General features: G+C 39.2%; 1 protein-coding gene and 1 long non-coding RNA gene across 2 annotated transcripts in view; one reads left to right on the top strand and one right to left on the bottom strand.

The window, feature by feature from the left end:
• The window catches only part of LOC144329569 (uncharacterized), a 330,604-nt gene that overhangs the window by 283,139 nt on the left and 30,436 nt on the right, over window positions 1–17,029 (bottom strand). The gene's annotated exons all lie outside the window — the stretch shown is intronic.
• Window positions 9,301–17,029, top strand: part of LOC144329572 (uncharacterized) — a 38,062-nt gene continuing 30,333 nt past the window's right edge. Inside the window, exon 1 of the long non-coding RNA XR_013394932.1 lies at window positions 9,301–9,627. This is a non-coding gene — a long non-coding RNA (uncharacterized LOC144329572). The remainder of the gene's footprint in view (window positions 9,628–17,029) is intronic.

Consider the following 17,029-nt stretch of genomic DNA (forward strand, 5'->3'; position numbering starts at 1 on the left):
CTGCCCTCTCTTGGAAGGCAATCTGCATGAAGAAGGGCATACCTCACAAACTTGGCACCCACAACTTTGACACCCAGGGTGTCAAGTGATGTTTCTTTTGATGAAAATTCTGAAACGCCCTGAGCCTTTCTTACAACACCATCAAGGTAGTTAAAATGCAATGCTGGGGTTCTCTAAATCACAAATGTCAGGTGGCCAATAAGGACTATATATTCTAAAAGAGAAGAGGAACAAATTGACTCAGAGGAGTGGGAGGAGGATGGGCTTTGGAGTTGGGTAGATCTGGGTTCATAGCTTGGCTCTACCACTTACTGTCTCACCTTGGGAAAGCTCAATTTCCTCCTCCCTAAAATGGTCATAGTGCCATCTGCATCACTAAGCTGATTTGAGGATTAAATTAAGTCATAAACATAAAGCCATGGGTAGAACACCCGGCATATAAAAGGGACCAGAAAAAATGCGTTAATCACCATCATCCCCTTTTCCTTGGGAACTCTTAGATAAATCCTAGTACCTGAGAATCAAAAGTAACCTTAAAAATGATCTAGTCAAATGCTTCATTAGACTATGTAAATCTTCCTCTGTAGATTGTGAATGAAAAACTTCAAGCCCACATGTTTTCCTCTCTTGATCAGTGTTAACTAATTCTATTTTGGTTACCTAAATATCGTAAGAGTTGTAGGAAAATATGAAAACATTCAAAGTTTACTTTATTGCAAATTACAATAAACTCATCCCCTCTGCAACCATCTTCCTCCATCCACCTAACCAAGTAACACTGAGTCATGTAAACAGAGTGAGTGGCCAGCTTAGATGTGATATCTACTGTTATCCATTTCTCTTTTAATATTTTAGTTCTCAGCATGTTAAACCAAATTGCTGCATAGAATATCCCCCAATTCTTCTGTGTATTCCAGCTCGAAATAACAATGAAATAGAAGAAATAAATTTATTCTTTGTCATTAACACAAGATAATTTACAGTAAAATTCTTTCAAAATGCCTCAAAGGCCACCCCAAACAGATGGGTATTAGATGGTATTGAATGTGTGGGCCAAAGTAGCTTTCCTGGGATAGGTCCTTGATAGCTTTACTTGCTTCCTGAGAGAGGCCCTGCTTAGAGATTATTTCCTCTTTTCCTTAATTAAATATTGTGAATTTTGTCTTGAGAGAATAAAAAATTCAGCATAATCGACGAGATTAGGGGTCTCTAGCATTCTTTCGCCTAAGCATATGGCTTGTAGGTATAGACTCTGTCTCTAATGTCACTCTACCTGCAATCAATTTTCTCCCTGTAACTAGGCCTTCCTGAGAAATACAGTTATCAATAGGAAAATTTTCTTGCAGAAGAGGATAGACATAGCATAATAAAGTGGAAGGCAGTGTATATCCACAGACTGTGTTTCAAATGAGATTCTTTGACCTAATGTTTCTCTGGGAATAATTAATTCATTGGTCCCTGAATAGTTTTCTCATTTCTAAAATGGGGGTAATTCCTGCTTTACCTTTATTATAAGGTCTGTGAAAGGGCACAATATACCACATAATGCTAAAGAAGTGTAAAATGCTAAAGAGGATAGAATAGGGGTGGAAAAATCCAAGATAGGAAAACATTTCCTAACCTTAGGAAAACATGAGAAATCTATGTCACTCTTGAGTGATGTCCTCTAGTCATTCCTTGAGTCAAAATTTACACATTATAATAATAACACAGCCACTCCAACTTTCTTATGTGTACGGTTTGCATACAACATCTTCTTTCATCCATTTACTTTCAGCCCGTATCTGTCATTATATTTAAAGTGTATCTCTTACAGGCAGCATGTTGTCTTGTTGCATTTATCCATTTTGAAAATCTCTCCCTTTTGATTGTTCAGTCCTTCAATGTTTAATGTAATTCTTGTTATGGTTGGTTGAATCTATGATTTTATTTTATTTTCTACTTGTCTCCTGTTTTCTATTCCTTTTTCTTCCCTTCCTATACTTTGAATTATTTAAATATTTTTTAAAAATATATTTTATTTATTGGCTTTGAAGCTGCATTTCTTTGTGTTATTATTTTTGTGTGTGGCAGCCCAGGGATTACAATACACATCCTTAACTCTCTACTGTCTATATCCAGTTAATATTTTACCACTTCATGTAACTCATAGAAGGTACCCACATAGGTCCATATCCACCCTTCCTTCTTTATGCTACAGTGGTTATTTGTATCACATCTGAATACCTTATAAACCTAAGACAACGTTATAATTTTCACTTTAAACATTTACATGGTTTGTAAATAAGTTAAGAGAAAGAGACAATACTTTAAAAGTAGTCTTTTGCATTTTTCCAGATATTTACCACTTTCATTGCTCTTTAATCTTTGCTGAGGATCAAAGTTTCCATCTGGTATCATTTTCTTTCATCTGGGAGAACTTCCTTCAGCATATCTTATAGTTCAGGTCTGCCGGTGAAAACTCACTTTAGTTTTGTTCTATGTGAAAATGTCATTATGTAGTCTTCATTTTGCGGGATGTATTTGCTGGGTAATAAATTCTGGTTTGACAATTTTTTATTACCTTTCAGCACTTTGGAACTATTACTCCATTCTCTTTCAGGCTTCACAGTTTCTGCTTAGAAACTGACCATTAATCAGGTCACTGTTTCCTTGTATAGGATGTGTCATTTTCTCTTCCTGCTTTCAAGATTCGCTTTTTATCTTTGGATTTCAGCAGTGTGACTCCGATGAGCTATGGTGAGGGCTTCTTTATGTTTATTCTGCTTGGTTTTCATCCATCATAATGTACCTGTACATTTTAGTCTTTCATCAAATTTGTTATTTATTGGTCATTCATTCTTCAAGTACTTTCTCTACTCCATTCTCTCCCCTCTCTTTTAGGATTTTATATGCATGCATATGGACTATCTGAAATTATCTAATGGATCTCTGAGGCTTCATTTTTTAAGTCATTCTTTTTTTCTCTCTCTGTCCCTGTTATTCATGTTGGATAATTTCTATTGATTTTTCTTCAAATTGACTTGCTCTTTTCTTTCACATCTCCATTCAACTCTTAAGTCCCTCTGGTGAATTTCTTATTTCAAATACTGTATTTTTCAATTCTAGACTTTTCACTTGGTTCTTTCTTGTGTCTGTTTCTCCAAGGAGGTTTCATATCTTTTTACTCATCATGTACATTATTTAGGGTAGCATAGTAGACACATTAAAATCTTTTAGTTTCAAAATCTGGTTCAATCTGGGGTCAGACCCAGTGCATTTTATTATCTCTTGAGAACATGCCCCACTTTCTTGGTTCTTTGTATGTTGGGAAATTTTGGATTATATTCTAGACATTAAGTTATACAGAGTGAATATTAAGTAGTGGAAATTCTGGATGCTGTTACCTTCCTTTGATAAATGTTGTTTCTTTCATTTTAGCTGCTAATTATTGTACGGACTTAAGCTCCAAACTGTTTCTTGGGTGGTATCTGCGATCTCAGTTGAGCTCCTTTGTCTTTCAGCCCATATTTGTCTTTATATTTAAAGACTCAAAGTTAGCTGCTTTGAGTCTGTACACTGCATGCATAGTTTGTCAGAGATATAGGTAGACAGAATTTGGGGATACTCTCTCTAGATCTTTCTTTCTGGTGATTTCGTCACACTTTTCAGTGTGTCCTGAAAAGACTGTTTTGTTTACAAGCACACCAGCTGCCTTGAGTTCACTGTACCACCTGCACTTACCCTCAAGCTGTAAGCTGTCAAGATGGTAACTTAACAAATACAGCTCCCCTTCCACCTTTTCCCGAGTGTCTACTTTCTATTCAAGCCTGCTTTCTTGGCCTACTCTCCATTATTGACAGCTTTCTGTATTATATCTAGGATTAAAGTTGTTCTCCATGGGCAAGTCATCTAGTAGGGTCTTATTCTATTACTCTCAGAAGCAGAAGACACCTCACCACTCATTATGAATGTGGAAAGCTGGGACACTTCAAGATGCCCCATTATTAACAGAAAATTGAAAATGCATAAGAATTGCTTCAAACCCAAGCCATTCTCTTAAAATGTATCAATTAACATTTTTCTCTTCACTGAGCAATATCATAACCATTTAAAGGTGACTTATTTCATCCTTAATTACCAGACTCAAAGCTCTAAAAGAAATGTTATTTTAATTTGATAGGGTTTGGTTCTCAGAAATTAATCTGGCTTTTGGACCCATCTCCCTAAACTCTCCCTAATTTACTTCAAAACTGCGTAATAGTTTGAGCCTCCTAATTCTGTTTCCTTACAGGTGTCCAGTCTGCAGTTTCAAAGATGTTCATAAAAGAAGGCTTAAGCCAGTTCAAATTACGGGTTCAATGTATACAGTCTACCCTTGCCCTGCCCCCCTCCTTTTTTTAATGAGACTTACAGGAACACCACAACTTCATGGCTGAAGGTTCTATGCCTGCTGGTTATTTCCCCTCTAAAGCCATAGTCTTCAATGACAGTATAATAATTTCCACAGTTGCTAACTTGTGTGTTGCAAGCCAAGATGAAAAACATATAACAGGAGGAGATGAGCTACTGGGAAATAACCTGTTTCTAATCACATGAGTGTCATTTGTAATAAGGCGCAAAGGATACAAAATATTAAAACTATAAATGAATAGAAACTTTTCTCTACCTGTTTTTCATTTGGCCTCCGCATTTCTTTGAACATTATTGACTTTTCTATTAAGTGGGCTCTTTGGTAGGTCAAACAGGCAATTGCCAGGCAACTACAGCATGAAGACTATTTTATTTGCTTGTCAGCAACTTCAGTGTCTATTTAGATTAGTGCAATCTTAATTATGTTAAAAAAAAAAAAGGCATGGAAACAAGATTAGAAGTTTGTTGAAATGTTAAAGCTGTTATCTCTGAATAAATAGGGTTAAAGGAAGAAATTGAAGCTTTTATTATCTCTTCACTGGCAGGAAAACAGATTTGAGCTCATGATCCTTGGACCAAAGTCAGGATCGGCACCATCCAAATAAAAGGTTACTAAATCAGAGTTAGGGTGTAGACTGCAGGCAGACAGATTTACCGAGACCCTGTAGGGCTGGAAAGAAAGATTCTAAACAGGAACATATCAGCACTAAATTTATGTTTTCTAGCATAACATAAATTTCAATCTCCACCACACTTTTCTTCTCTTCCCTTCTTCTCACCCTTGCAAGTTGAGAGCTTTTCAAAATGTATTATCCTTTGAACAGGCTTTCAGAAGAAAACAGAGGCACTGCTGTTCTGAAGGGCTCTGAAGACACAGCAATGAACAAGACATACTGCTTCCTGTTCCCGAGATTATGTTCTAGTGGGGATAGTTTAATATCGAAACATAAACAAGTAGAGACACAAAACAATCTCACATAGTATTAATTCCTCAGAATAAAGCAGACCGGGGTATATGACAAAGTTCGACAGATGGGGGCGGAGATGATGATTACTTTAGAAAAGGTGATCAGGGAGGTTTATGTGAGGTGGTGACATTTAAGTTAATATAAAATGACAAGAAGGAACCAGCCTCATTAAGTTTGAAGAACACAAATTAAATCAATGGTGTGTTTTACAACAGATGCTGTCATAGAAGCAAGAAAAAAAATGTCTATGTTTACTTGTCTCAAGGAAATAAGCCAAAATATCTACAAGTGGCTACCTCTGGATGCAGATTAAAATCTGGAAATCCACTTGCCACTGTATAGTTTTCCATATTTTTAATAATGAAAAAAATACCTAAAAGCTCAAGACATGTCTAGAAGGGGATACACAGCCCACAGCAAAAGCAACATTGCATCACTGTGAGTAACATTTAAGCAGTGCTAAATATTTGTGCTCTGGAGAGGCTGCATCTGTCCCAAAATAGAAAGCATGACAGGCCTGGTGCGGTGGCTCACACCTGTAAACCTGGCACTTTGGGAGGCCGAGGCGGGTGAGATTACCTGAGGTCAGGAGTTCCAGACCAGTCTGGCCAACATCCTGAAACCCTGTCTCTACTAAAAATACAAAAATTAGCCAGGTGTGGTGGCGCACACCTGTAATCCCAGCTACTCAGGAGGCTGAGGTGGGAGAGTTGCTCCAACCTGGGAGGCAGAGGTTGCAGTTAGCCAAGATCACGCCACTGCACTCCAGGCTGGGCAACAAGCAAGACTCTATCTCGGAAAACAAAAAACAACAAACAGACAAAAAAAAAAAAAAAAAAAAAACCCAGAAAGCATGACAAATGGAACTCTAGTGGCTGGGGAAAGGGTAGTGAGGTCAAATGGGCACAAAGGACTCTTCGCTGCATCTAGGTCTTATTCATGCCTCCAGGGATTGCTGCCCCTACAGTGAGACCTCCCAGGGAAAATGCTGCTTTCTTGAGGGTCCTTGCTTTAGGTAATTCCATTCTCAACAAAGAGAGGAGACAGAGGAGACAGGGCACTGCCAGAGGAAAGCAACTGGAAGAAGAGGCTTAGTGACAAAGAACCTGGTCACACTCTAGTTTCATGACAAGCACCAAAATATTTTAAACGTAAGTTCTCAGTTTAAAAAACTCATTTGTCTTTAACTTAAATCATACCTCTTTAAAGGAAATGTAATGAAATAAACACATTTTTCTAACTAAAAGCGTGTGCTATGCAAACAATAGATATTCTTGTGTCTTCATTTTAATTTTATATTTTGCCTCTGGTTCTGGGAGTGCTCCAGGAATAACAATGGAAAAACAAAACATACATCAGTTTGAACCTCATGTTTGGCTAAGGTCTAAGCAAATAAATAAATAAATAAATAAATAAATAAATAAATAAATAAAAGCAAGAGATTTGAGCCGACGTCTAAATTTAGACAAGGAAGCCCTACCATTTCAATATAGAGGTGAAAAGAATTCTCCGCTGATAAAAATCAGGTTTTTATCCTTCCCACCCCCAAAGGGTGTTAACCATGATAGAAAACAAGCTGACAACTCAGATAGTTAGCCCTACTTTCATTTACCCCTCTCTCACTCTGTGCACCACAAAGGTTGAAAAATGAGCAAACCAGAGAACCTCCTTAGTAATGGTCAAGGAGACAGCAGCAACTTAGAAGCCTGGGCCTCCGCAGCTTTGGGCATGCTGAGAACCCAGCTCCAAGCGTGGAGGTTGTTGAGGATGTTCTCTGAGGACATCTCAGGTCACTGGCTTCACTGTGTGGACTTCTGTGACTGTTGTACAGTGGCCTCAGATGTGCAATCCATTGGCTCAATCTGGCCTGTGGATACATTTGGCTTTGTTGACTTCCCTTCACCTCTCCCTCCCTGTCCCTCTCCTCCTCCCCCTACTCCTCTTCCTTTTTTAAATTGTTCCAACATTTTAAAGTTTGAAGAGTAATCTGGGTTTCTGATTTTTTTTTTCAATTGGAAGATGTGGCAATGTTGGGCCTACATTCTAATGTGGTCATACTTGGCAGAGTCTAGTTGTGGCTGCCCGTAATAGAATGCAACTCCCACCCGGGCCCTGCACTCACTTAATGTTATCTTGTAGGCACTTTTGTTTGCTCCCTCTGCTGAAGGTAGGGCTGGACCAAAATAGGCAGTGTTTTCCATTGTGGCTCATAGCCCCTGTCACGTGAACAGAAAAGACATTATGGCCAGCTGTAATGACCAAAGTGCCCACATACGTTGTTGACTAGATCTCTGCTTTCTGAGCAAGAAAGATTCACTGCTTCCACTAGAAGGCTGAGAGCACAGACTTTTAAAACACTTGAGAATGACCCTAAGGTGAGAGAATAATTTTTAGATCAATTAAAAGAAAAGCATTGGTGAGAGATTTGTGACTGTCATTTCCTTCTGTGTGATCCTTCCCTTTTAAGAAACATTTTTGTTTCCATTCTATCTGTTGGGGGCTTTTACGAGTATTTGCGAGAAATTTCATGGAAGAGTCAAAGGTTTTCAGAGGACTATTTTGTTCTTATAAAATTTAGTCAAGTGCCAGAGATTGTATTTTAACCAGATTTTCTGCTCTGAAATAGGCCAGGCAAGTGACCCAGAGCCAGGCACACAATTGTCATGGGTAAAGAAGAGTCATATACTTGGGAGTGTGGAGAAAATGATCCCAAACTTTGGAAAATCTAGTAATAACCCACATTAGGAAATAGCCCCAAACAAATCTACTTCCACCCCCTCTGCCTCTCCTCTCTACTCCCATTGTGTTGAATTGTATCTGTAAGCTCTATTATGGGTTTTCTGAAGTGGTTTACAAATAAGAAGAGTAAAGTAGTTCTTTCTCTGGTCAGACTCCTACTTGAAAAATCACCATGTATGATATTTTATAAAACAAAAGAATCCTTCACACAAGCTTGGAATCCCCTCTTCTTTATTTGTATTATTCAATAAAGCAGACATTTCCTGGCTCCCAAAACACAATTCGAACTTTGAGCAGATGTGGGCTCAGGCCTCGACCTGTATCTGGACCAGAGCTACCTGCTTTGATTCTTCATGGAAAGGAAGGCCCTAATGAGCACATTACCTGACAGACAAACAGGCTTTTTTTAGGTTTTTTTGGGGGGTAGGGAGTGGGGTTGGGAATTATTTGGTAGGTAAAGCTAATCAGAAGACACATCCCCCTTCTTTTTTAACTTCTTGCTGCATTCAGAGTGGCAAGTGGTCAATGATTACTAGTATTTCTATTCGTCATCTAGTTACATGTTTAGGGATAAAATATTTTGCTATTGATAGGAAAAGGTTATCTCTGAAGAAAGTCATGAACAAGCCATCTTGTAGAGAGCAGTATACTGTAAAATTAGAAAAGAACTATTTTTGTATTAAGGACACATTTAAAAACTCTTTAAAACATTTCCTTAAGCCAACAATAGGCCACAGGAGCTCATTCATTCAGTAATCAACAAGGGCCAGGGGAAAGCATTCTGGGAAAAGAGAAGCTGAAAGGCAAATGTCCTGAAGTGGAGGGTTGGGGAAAGCTTTGCAGTAAACAAAAAGGTGGTCAGAGTAGCTGGCATTAAGAGTAGAACAACATAGCCAGGCGCGGTGGCTCAAGCCTGTAATCCCAGCACTTTGGGAGGCCGAGGCGGGCGGATCACAAGGTCAGGAGATCGAGACCACAGTGAAACCCCGTCTCTACTAAAAATACAAAAAAAATTAGCCGGGCGCGGTGGCGGGTGCCTGTAGTCCTAGCTACTCAGGAGGCTGAGGCAGGAGAATTGCGTGAACCCAGGAGGCGGAGCTTGCAGTGAGCCGAGATCGCGCCACTGCGCTCCAGCCTGGGCAACAGCGTGAGACTCTGTCTCAAAAAAAAAAAAAAAAAAAAAAAAAAAAAAAAAGAGTAGAACAACATAAAGTAAGAAAGTTAGACTGGGCTCAAGTCATAAGAGGATTTTTCATAGTAGAGGGATGCAAACTTTGGGAACTCTAGACCAGTGCTGGCAAACCACAGCCTGCAAATTCAATCTGGCCCTCTGCCTACTTTTACAAATAAAGTTTTACTGGAACACATCCATGCTCATTCATTTAGGTATTGTCTATGGCTGCTTTTGCACTACAATGGCAGAGTTGCGTGGTTGCAATAGAGACAATATGGCCCATAAAGCTGAACCTATTTGCTATCTGGCCCTTTATAGAAAAGGTTTACCGGCCGGGTGTGGTGGCTCACGCCTGTAATCCCAGCACTTTGGGAGGCCAAGGCGGGTGGATCATCTGAGGTCAAGAGTTCAAGATAAGCCTGGCCAACATGGTGAAATCCCGTCTCTACTAAAAATACAAAAATCAGCAGGGCGTGGTGGTGCGTGCCTATAATCCCAGCTACTTGGGAGGCTGAGACAGGAGAATCACTTGAACCCGGGAAGTAGAGGTTGCAGTGAGCCAAGATTGTGCCATTGCACTCCAACCTGGGCAACAAGAGTGAAACTCTGTCTCAAAATCTAAAAAAAAAAAAAAAAAGAAAGAAAGAAAGAAAAAAAGAAAAGGTTTAAAGAAAAGAAAAGAAAAGGTTTACCAATCATTGTATTAGATCATGCATCCTTGGTGGGTTTTTGAATGTTGCATTTGGCTTATGGAAAGTTGTCTCTTATGTTAGCTTCGTTTTCTAAAAAGACACTGGATATGATTGCAAGAACAAGAATACCTAAGGCTAAGAGCTGGGCAACCAAGCATGTCTACCAGAGGATGCCACCTTTTAAAACAATCCCATGTGTGTCCCAGGATACTGAAAGAATGAACGTGAGAGGTGGAGGTCAGCCAAGAAGCAGAAACTGAGCAAGTCTGCTCACTGTTACGTGGATTGGTAGTGGTGGAATATGGATGGTTGCTTACATAGTTGTTCATTTGATTTAATTTAAATATCTATTGCTTTTATAAAAGGTTGAGTAATTTACTCCCACATGTGAATAAATGCTCTCAAGGCAATATCTACAATACATTTGACCTCTCTATTGAGTCATTTTTCCAGACAGCTATCTCCTGAGCTCGAAGAAACCACAGTTGTTTGAAGAGGAACTTGTTTCCATTGAGTTTTGCAAGTAGGGGCTTGATTCCATATTGGGCTCACCTCAGGCTCCCAAACAGGTTCTTTCCAAACACACCTCCCATATTTGCATTCTTCATCTTCCAACTGGCTAGAAACCATAAACTCTTCTAATTGTCTGCTTCAGGGTGTATTATTTTGTTATGTAAAGGACTCTCCCACTGGAAAAAACTATATTTGTTTATTTGGTTTTATTCCACATACAGTTAGAATACCTAGTACATGGCCCCATGTTAGCTTAAAGCCTGATGCTCAGAAGGCTGAATTAGTTGTTGTGTTAATGTCATTTTTGGTGGCATCTGTGAAATTATTGTGGAGAGAAATGTTAAAGGTCAGGGAAGATGAAACCCAGCAAAGAACACACCAGAAAGAATAGTGTTGAGGATTGAGTCTTGCTGTATTAGATGATTTTATTACAATACCTGAGTTTCTATTTTTTTTAATAGGAGCTATTACAGCAACAGAAAAGTGACTGAAGTCCTGTAATATTTGTGGAAGACTGGCCACAACCAAGTCATTTCAATCTTGAGAATAAGTTACCTGGATAGAAGTGACTTTTGCAAAGCTCAGGTCATGGGTTCAACCTACTAAAAGATTAATTACATAATTTCCAGTCTATGGAGATAGGTTATTTTTTTTAACCTCAGTAGCCATCATTCATATCCTCTTTCATTCATTTACTTGTTCCACATTGAGAACACCTGATATGTGTTAAACACTACATTTGGCACTGGGGAAATAAATGAGTAAGACTTTATGAAGCACCTGTTATGATCAGTGATCAAGGTCCAGTTCCTACCTTCAAGGATCTTACAATCTAGTGTGGAAAACTGGCATCTAAGCAAGTAACTATAAACAATGAGATGAAATTTAAAGAGAATAGGCAGTATTGGCTTATAGTTAAGAAAATGAATGTGAGTGCCAGATTTTAAACTCAAACAGTGTGACTTTGAATGAGTTATACTACTTCTATAAGCCTCAGTTTCCTCATTTGAAAAGTGGGGATGCTACTAGAGTGTACACCACAGAGTGACATGAATACTAAAGAGATAATGCCTCTAAAGTTATGTTGTTAGCATGGTACTTGGTACAAGGTAAGTGTTTAATAACTGCTAGCTATTGTTATGTGTTACAATGGAGACAAGCATTGGCAGATAGCTTTTTGGTTATGCACTTACATGGCTTAGAAACCAAATTCTATCACTTAATGTTTTGTGACCTTGGGCGAGTTACTTTTAACTTTTCTGTGCCTCGGGTTTCTATTTTGTAAAATGGAGATAATACCTATTTCACAGAATTGTTGTAAGACTTAAATGATGTAATAGATGTAAAGCTCTTGGCATAAAGACTGCTAAATACGAACTTAATAAAGGTCAACTCTATTAACATAACTGCTGCAGCTATGAAAACAAAAAAGAAAACAATTGATAGGATGAGAAAACACTTTGCAGAGAAGGTGACACTTGCACACATGTGTCATTGGTTGCCAGGGGCATGGGTCAAAGCCATCAGCCTTTGTGACTGAGCAAACAATTCTGCACCTGTTCTCTGGGTAGTAGTTCCGTGGCATTTTGTTTGTGTGGTTTTGGACAGGACATTAAATTATGGAAAATTTGACAGTCATTGCCTCTGTATTTTCATCAGATAGTACAGGGTGTGACAAGTTTAGACTCCAGTCTCCCACTTTCTGAAAAAGAAAAACAAACTTCCCTGGAAGTTTTCTTCTCAAGTTACAGAGAACAACTTCAAGAGCATTGAGGTGAGAATTCTCCTCCACGCTGACCACTAATATCCTCCCTCCCATTCCCCAAAGTTAGGCTCACCCACAAAACTAATTTTAGTCTGTGGACATCTCTATCCACTGGCAGAAATTCTAGGAAATAAGTGTGAAGAAAACAAAAAAATGAGCAGGATGACACGAAAAACCTATAGATACTTCCACATTCTCTAGACGCTCATGGGCTGCAAGCAAATAGTTTTCCTCACCATACTTCCTGGTTACTCGGTGTTCTTTTAGAATTAACCTCACCATTTTTTCTTTTGGGGGATAACTCTTTCTGCATTCTTAATTTAAGTACTTCAACAGAATTAATGACACTGCAAGTGACTCACTAGTGTAGACACCTGGCCTAGGCCTTATCACACCAGAGAATTGCCTTCTGCTAGCCTTGGAGATTGGCTTAGGGAGGGGAATTGACTCAGGTCTAAGCCTGCAGCTTCCAGGAGCACTATGGTATACCTCAGAACGAAAGAGACTCAGTGGAAGGCAGAGGGGAGAGAAGAAAAGCAAGACATGGTGAAATTACTTAAGTCCTGGAAACCTCTCGAACCCTGGACTTTTCATTTACATGAGCCAATAATACACCTTTTTTGCTTAAGCTTGTTTTGCATTTAGTTTTCTGTCTCTTGCAACCATCAGAATCTTAGTGCACTCAGAGGCAACGTTTACGACCTGCATAAACTGATGAGAAGCACTTTATTGAGCCACCAATAGGTTGATCCTTCTTGGCTGACCAAACCTTACCGAATACAGAAGAAAAATGTCCAAAACTACTTTGGCAGCCCAAGGGGCAAGTACAAAAGAAGCACTGGAAAGTACCCCACTACCAACTAGAAGCCTGGACCTATGATAGGTCAGTGACTTGCTCTTGAGTTCCTATTTCTACCCTCATAAATTGGGGCATAGGCATGGCAGCCCTCCCAGGGATGAGAAAGGGATAGAGAAAGGGAATCCAGGGACCACCATGGGTGTTGGCTCAAGCTAGACCCTGTCCCTGGAAAGTAGTCTGTAAATCAGACTTTATACCCAGAGAACACACCGTTTTTAGAAATCATATGCTGAATTCCTTTGAAAAATGGACAATTTTCCTTAATTTTTATTCTCAAGACCACACGGGACTATTCCCTTTTAGGTGTTCTGAAAATGGGGAAAAACTGTCTGGTTTTAGGCTTGTTTCAAGGATTAATGTCAGGTTTTACTGTGTTGTTTATCTCAAGTTGTCTTACCCTCAGATTGTTACTCAGTTTTTAGGTTTTTGTTGTTGTTGTTTTTCCTTTGGTGATGGGAGGGGCAGCAGCAGGAACGAAAACAGCAGCAGCCCAGCCATGTACTGGGCAGTTACTTTGTGTATGGCATATGACAAGCATGACACATATCACACGCATTCATATGCATGATCCTTACAACAAGGACAGGTGTGATTATTATCCCACTGTACACATGAGAAAACTGAGAGGCTAAGGTGACAGCTAGTGTCTTTGAGAGTCAGGGATTTGATTCCAAAGCCAGTAAACACAACTCCATAGTCTTGATATGTATCTTTAGAAAAGGCAAATGAATATGACCACCATTTGCTTAGCATAATACGAACAAATCCAAGAGTTTCAGAAATCTAAATTTTCCACCCTCAGAAAATGCACATTGTAGAAAATGCACCAAGACATCATGTGAAAGTCAATTAGAAAAAATTACAAATGGCCCATTATTTAATCTAAATTGTTAAGGCCTATAGAAAATTAGAAAATAGAACTTTCATGATGGGGTAATTATGGGTACGCTGTGAAGGGGGTTGGGGATTTTATATATTTAGATCATTTGGATTTTTGTTTAAATTTCTCTAATGATTAAAAGCTAACTGAAGATAGACATATCTATTTATTTTGCTTTCTATAGCCTTTGCTAGGAGTTTGCATAGGCTAATGCATACAACAAATAATAAATAGACAAATGCTAGCTGGCTCACTGAGATAATTACATACAATTATGAACTCATAGATCCTAAAGGCTATTGACTATCAGAAAAAAGGAGACTTTTAAAAGATCAAGCACATAATGGGTTCAAGATTCTGGGACCTATTGTTTTCTCCCTGTCTTTAAGCATGCAAGATCTATGGGACATGACTTCAATCAGTTAGCTTAAAATTAACAAGGGTGGTTCATATACTTTGGGACAGAAAAATATTTATAAATTTTTTATTTAGTGATTATGAGTTACTTCAACAAGAGGATGCCACCTTCTAAATCTATCTGACTTGTGGCACCAGCCCTGCCAAGCCATCCACCTTTTGACCTTATGAATGATAGCAAAATGATTCTTTCTCAGACATCAAATGACATTTTAAACACGAAAGGCCAACAAGTACAAAAAAAAAAAAAAAAAAAAAGGAAAGAAAGAAACGTTGTGGGATACACCTGTAAAAGCAAACACAGTGGGGTGGTCAGAGTTAGGCAGTGCATGGCTTAATCTTGTTCTGTGCAGGAAAAGTCAGAATTACTGGAAAGTACATGGCTAAGCCCTGCTCTTGAAGCAAACTCCCACTTTGTGACTCACTGAGCACATCTGTTAAATGGACCCTTGAGAAGTGCTAGCCCAGTGCCTTTCACTTCCATTCCCTCTACCTGACAAGGAACAGCTTTGTTTCCAGCTAAAATTGAGAGTCTGGGAGAAGTTTATATTGTGGTTCCCAAGCAGCGGAATATGGCCTAAGAGCATGTAGTTGCATAGTCTCTTGGGAAACATCTGTGGCTAGGTTGGTGTTTGCTTTGTATACGCAGAAGCTCATTTATGTGTAGGTGTGATGACTTGGTTATATACACATGGTGCTGTTTAGTTCTTTTTCCACGGGTCTGTGATGATCATTTAAAAATAAGTATTTGAAGGGACAATTTCATGGTTAACGTTTCCTCCTTCTATACTAAGCTCTTAAGAATCTTTGATCTGGCACTTATATGTTTTCGTGCTATGACCTTAAATTAAATGCCAGAAGAAAGTTTCAATAGCTGCTCAATGGTTAAGAGATTTGGGTCCATAGGTAGGTGAACTTGGACAAGCAGTTTTACCAGTAGGCTCGGCTTCATTCAAATGACAAGGGGGATTGGGAGGAAAGGTTTGAAAAAAAAAGCCAACCTGTCATGTCAGACTTTGGATAAACTGTAAGCTCCATGAGGATAGAGACCACAGCTACATGCACTGGAGGTTGGCAAAGTAAGGCCTGTGGGCCAAGTCATATGGTTTTGTATGATCTGCAAGTAAGAACCACTTAAAACAGCAACATTTTACATAGGTATATGTAAGTCCCCACATCATATGGTTTTGTATGATCTGCAAGTAAGAACCGCTTAAAATAGCAATATTTTACATAGGAATATGTAAGTCCCCACATAATATCATTGATTTTCCCTCTTGGCCTGCAAAGATTAAAATATGTACTATTCTCAAGCCTGTAATCTCAGCACTTTGGGAGGCCGAGACAGGCGGATCACGAGGTCAGGAGATCGAGACCATCCTGGCTAACACGGTGAAACCCCGTCTCTACTAAAAAAATACAAAAAAATAGCCGGGTGAGGTGGTGGGTGCCTGTAGGCCCAGCTACTTGGGAGGCTGAGGCAGGAGAATGGCGTAAACCCGGGAGGTGGAGCTTGCAGTGAGCTGAGATCCAGCCACCGCACTCCAGCCTGGGTGACAGAGCGAGACTCCGTCTCAAAAAAAAAAAAAAAAAAAAAGTACTATTTGACTCTCTAAAAAAATGTTTATTGAACTCCTAGTTTAGATCATCATTTTAATTTCAAGGCCTAGACAATGCCTAATACAGGCATTAGGTTGAACTCAATATTCATTGAGTTATCCAGAATTCATGGTATTGATCATGAGGTGGTAGACACTATCTCACCTAATTTATTTAGAAATGGAAATGGCTGACTTGGTCAGTTGGCTAAAATGGAACCTACTTAGAGGTTACTTAGATGTCAAGGTGCAATGTGTTTGATTTCTGCATTGGTCAGTTACATTCTCTTTGTCTTTTAGCCACCAATATTAGCCAACTTTCTTGTAGTTACAAGCTATAGATCCCAGCCTGTATTTTGCTGGGATGCTATTTGTTGGTGGTTATATCTTGCTATTCAAAGTAAGGACAGCAGACAGCGTCCCTTGGGTAGTGTACTTGTTAGAAATGCATAATCTCATGCCTCATCCTGGAACTTTTGAATCAGAATTTGCATTTTAACCATATCCCCAGATGATCTGTATGAATGCTGAAGTTGGAGGAGCACTAGTACAGTGGACATTGACGGTGTCTAGTAGTACCCTACTATACTTACTCCTTTCTAGCACAATACTGACTTTTTTATTGTGCATGTTTTATTCTGTTAGAATCATTATTAATGTCATGTTTTACAAGGCACAATACTGATTTTTGTGAACATAATCTACACTCTCCAACACAGCTCATACAGCTTGGAACACTGTCCCCAGTTGCAGATGTGGCCTGATTGGCCTGATGGTTTTTTTATCCTCTTTGCCAGTCATATATTCAGAAAAGACTATGTGACTCAACTTGGCCAGTGACAATGGATCAATGATACGTCAAGTAAGTCTTCTAAAAGCCTCTGTCAAAAGCTTTCAGAAGGTTATCATTGTGAATGAAGGAGGAGCCTAGATTTCCCTCAGAAGAAGCCAAAAATGGAGGGTTGGGGCCAAGAGGATCATAGGGAATGGTACTCCTGGGCAACCCTCCCTCTGGCCCTCCTGTCTAATTAA

Source organism: Macaca mulatta, chromosome 6, assembly GCF_049350105.2.
Source record: "Macaca mulatta isolate MMU2019108-1 chromosome 6, T2T-MMU8v2.0, whole genome shotgun sequence".
NCBI lineage: Eukaryota > Metazoa > Chordata > Mammalia > Primates > Cercopithecidae > Macaca > Macaca mulatta.